This window comes from Moschus berezovskii, chromosome 3 (assembly GCF_049115385.1).
Source record: "Moschus berezovskii isolate FMDL1 chromosome 3, NW_MosBer_1.0, whole genome shotgun sequence".
NCBI classification, from domain to species: Eukaryota; Metazoa; Chordata; class Mammalia; order Artiodactyla; family Moschidae; genus Moschus; species Moschus berezovskii.
Genome location: NC_142462.1, coordinates 55,220,960 through 55,225,561, shown reverse-complemented (window position 1 = coordinate 55,225,561; position 4,602 = coordinate 55,220,960). Strand labels below are relative to the sequence as shown.

At 43.8% G+C, this 4,602-nt stretch overlaps 1 pseudogene; it reads left to right on the top strand.

Annotated features, from left to right (window-relative positions):
- The first annotated feature begins 1,613 nt into the window (after positions 1 to 1,613).
- LOC129552061 (baculoviral IAP repeat-containing protein 5 pseudogene) lies at positions 1,614 to 2,038 on the top strand (annotated as a pseudogene).
- The last annotated feature ends 2,564 nt before the right edge of the window (positions 2,039 to 4,602 follow it).

Sequence of the window (4,602 nt, the reverse complement as noted above, 5' to 3'; positions counted from 1 at the left end):
CAACTCAATGGACATGAGTTTGAGCAAGCTCCAGGAGTTGGTGACAGACAGGGAAGCCTGGAATGCTGCAGTCCATGAGGTCACAAAGAGTCAGACACAACCAAGTGACTGAACTGAACTGAGTGTTACCACTTACTCAGATCAATCTCCCTCTGGCCTAACCTTTCAGGTTCAAATTTCCAGCACATTAATATGTCCATCCCTTTTCTGAATTATATTCAATTCTTAGAGACCAGACACAACTTACCCTAGGAACTCTTGCTCTGTCCCTTAGTTGGTTAATAGACGCATTAAATTAAAAAAAAAACAACCATAAGTCTCTGATGCCAGCAACCCTCGCCATGTCAAATATACAGACAGCTTTTGGAAAGCCTGCGAGAGAGAGATCTGTGGTTTAATATTATGTTAACACATAACATTTGTGCTGTTGCTCACACTACTTGCTGCACTTTTGTCAGCGCCTCTAAAGAGGTTGACAGATGCCTGGGAAAGATTTTCCAAAGAGCAAAATAGTTACAAGATGTAAGAAACACTGCTCTTTTAAATGACCTAGTTGACTCCCCTCAGGACTAGGCAACTTTTTCCTCTCTGCTTTACAGACAGTTGTTATTTTCATAATATGTGTTATCATCCTTTTCCTGGCTATCAAATTACTCATGACATGTATCACTACTTTAAGTCTACTGTCAAAAGCACATGTACAATGACTGTACAAATTGAGATGACTGAACAAATGCATAATCTATAAAACTTTTCTCCATCAATATATTTATATGCTTATTTACTGCATTTAATTAATTTACTATGATTATATACATACACATACAAAGACCCGCCAATAGCTCAGTTGGTAAAGAATCTGCCTGCAATGCAGGAAACCCAGGTTCAGTTCCTGGGTTGGGAAGATCCCCTGGAGAAGGAAATGGCAACCCATTCCAGTATTCTTGCCTGGAGAACCCCATGGACAGAGCAGTCTGATGGGTTACAGTCCACAGGGTCACAAGAGTAAGACACAACTTGGCAACTAAACCACCACCATACATATATATAATGCTTAGTGAATTAAACTGAATTTTAACATGAATTTAAAATGAATTCAAATGAATTGAAACTGCTGATCAAATCTATAATTCTATACAAGATACTGGACATACACAATGCACGTATAAGATAAAATTGGCCTAAGTCCTCTTGGCACCCTAGGATTGACTATAAGCCCTTGCCAAGCACTCTACTAGCATAACCCTCTAAAAGAAAGAACTCATTTTCAAGGCCCAGCACTGAGGGACCTGATCCAGGGCAGGTAAGGAAACATCCAGGCAACAAGGGACCAAATAGTTGATCACCTAATGCTTTCTATGTAAAGATTTACAATCAAAAGGGGGAAGATGAGGAGGAAAAATCATAAATTTTTTTCTATGGTAGGACAATCAAACGAAGACAAAGAAAAAAATAATGACTTGGGCCCTTTGTGGTAGGCTTTTCCCAATGTGCAGTGTACATCTACGTTATATATATACCAGACCTCCTCAAAACGGGAGGATGCCCCGACATGCCTAGCAGCGGCCATCAACCGCTGGATTTGAATCGAGGCACCACTTGGCGGCGGTGGGATGGGAACCTGGTGGTTGCCCCCGGCCTGGGAGCTCTACCTCAAGGACCACTGCATCTCCACATTTAAGAACTGGCCCTTCTTAGAGGACTGCGCCTGCATCTCGGAGCAGATGGCTGCGGCAGGCTTCATCCACTGTCCCACTGAGAACAAGCCTGACTTGGCTCAGTGTTTCTTCTGCTTCAAGGAGTTGGAAGGCTGGGAGCCAAATGACGACCCTATAGAAGAACATAAAAAGCATTCATCTGGTTGTGCTTTCCTTTCTGTCAAGAAGCAGTTTGAAGAATTAACCCTTGGTGAATTTTTGAAACTGGATAAAGAATCAAGAACAAAATCGCAAAGGAAACCAACAATAAACAGAAACAATTTGAAGAAACTGCAAAGAAAGTCTCCTGTGCCATTGCGCAGCTGGCTGCCTTGGAGTGACACCTCCCTGTCACTGCGGCGCAGAGACACAGACATGTCGTTTCCAGGGCACACCCCTCAGCGTTACCAGTTTTTCTCTGGGGCGTCTTAACTGTGCCTTAGGAAAGGAGAACATCAACATTTTGAAATTCGAATATTTAAACTGTATTTTTCACTTTTTTTTCTTGAAGTTGGTGCCGGGGGCTACTTCTGTTATATAGCAGGAGCTAAGTATAGTAACTGACCCTGTTTTTCATCTTTGGTAGTTTTCACTTTATTGCTTCCTGGACTCAGCAGGGTGAGGGGAGATGTTTGTTCACATGCATAGAGTCCTTTTACAGCAATGTGTTTGGGCTTCACGAAGCTGGTAAATGGCTGTCCAGCTGAGATGTGACGGGTGAATGCGATCACAGGTCCATTGTGACTGGACAAACAGGATTAAGAATGCCATTTTAAGTTTCATTTGCATAATAATCTGCATTTATGGTGTGCACTTATCATGTTCCAGATGTTCTGTATTATCTCACATTGACCTCTGCAGGTCTGGTGACCATCACTGACCCCATCAGGTCTGTGGTGTCACAGCAGCTCCCTTCCTCCTAGACAGATTGTGTGACCCATCCCTGCCACACCTCTGAAAGTGCCCTGTGGGTTAGGGGTTCCTTGCCATCCCATCTTGTGATTTTCAGGTTCACAGGAGTCACCATGGGATCAAGTGCCTCTGGACTTGATCTATGTCAGAGCCCTTTCCATGACTGTAGTATGTGTGGCTTGGTGAGAAGGCATGCAGAAGGACTGATGTCTTGAGAGTAGAGCTGGCCTCGTGGCAAGGTTGCAACATTTTTCTACAATAGACAAGGAGGTCTTTCATGCAGAAAAGGAACATTTCAGAGGCCTGATTCACTGCTTCTGGATAGCAGAGCAGACAGTCAGAGTGGATTCTTCCTGGGGAGTCCTGCTCTGGACCAGCTGTCATCCATTAGACAGGACACACAGGGGCGGGATGAAACATCCGAGGAAGGAGTTCATGGTCTTAAGTATTTTTAATACTCTTCAAATACCTACTTCCCATTAATGATGTGTGTTAGGCAACTGATAATTCTCCTGTCTTTTCAATGTGAATCTTCCTAAAGGAATAAATTAATTTAAAAAGTAGATTGCAAAACCAGTTTGGGGGAAACTCAAAAAAAAAGCATGGCTTTTTCATGTTGTTTTCAGTCTTGCAAGATCATAAATGCAATGATGTATGAGTTTCAGTCCCAGCACAGACTAAGCAAAGAATTGGAGCAGCTGTATAAAAGGTGTGTGGGACACCCTCTCTGGCCCTGCCGTCTAATGGGACGCTTGCCTTGTGGAGCTGCAGTTTACTCACCAGTGTTCCAGGGGTCTTAGAGACTGTGCTGCCTCGGGGTGTGTCTGTGTCTGTGTGTGTGTCTGTGTGTGTGTGTGTGTGTGTAGGATTTTCATGTAAAGAGGAATTTAGACAAAGCCCTCAGCCCCTCCTAAGATTCTGCAGTGTTGTTTTCTTATCTTGTTTGAATTATTATTTTGCATAACAGGATAAACTACAATTAAAAGTGAGCACAGCAAAAGAGACACAGATGTAAAGAACAGACTTTTGGACTCTGAGAGAAGGCGAGGGTGGAATGATTTGAGAGAATAGCATTGAAACATGTATATTATCATGTGTGAAACAGGTCACCAGTCCAGGTTCGATGCATGAGACAGGGTGCTCAGGGCTGGTGCACTGGGATGACCCTGAGGGATGGGAGGGGGAGGGAGGTGGGAGGGAGGGTCAGGATGGGGAACACGTGTACACCCATGGCTGATTCGTGTGAATGTATGGCAAAAACCACAATATTGCACAGTAATAAGCCTCCAATTAAAATTTTTAAAAAAAAGTGAGCACAAAGCCTTTCTTAGTCACTGGGGACACCAGTGTGTACTTTAGGTGGATTTAGAGACAAAGTAGGATAGCAGGAAATATCTAGCAGAAACTGTCATGAAATTGCTGCATGGTTAACCAGCCCTAGTGAGCAGGAGGGCGCACACTGGCTGCTCCCCTGCGAGAACTATGCAGTGGCCTGAATCCCTTCTAAACAACTTGGCTCAAAACTGTGGGGACTTGGTGGGCTGTGCAGGTGACCAGTCAGCCCTGATTGGCCGTGTCTCCATTGCTCCACACCTGTGCCACGTTCTCCACAGCATCGCCTCCTCCACAGCGCTCCCTTCCTCTCCTCCCTGAGGCCGGCTCACGCTGAGGCCTGATCTTCAGATTAGACAGATTTGATTTCGCCCTCCTTCATGAAGCAAAGCTGCAGGGTGGATGTTTACTGTCCTATTGGAACCTCTGGGGGTCATCTTGGTAGTTGCTGAAGAATAAAAACTATTTCATTTCAAACAAACAAACCAAAATAAAAACAGGAGGAAGAAATCAACCTTTGAGAAAAACTGGTCCCTTTCTTCAGATGCCAGCACTGTAATCCTAAAATTATCAATATTTCAACTTTGATGAACTGTGTGCACAATGGTTAACCTATCAATAGGACACACAAATTCTTTGTCTCAAAATGTATAAAATTGCA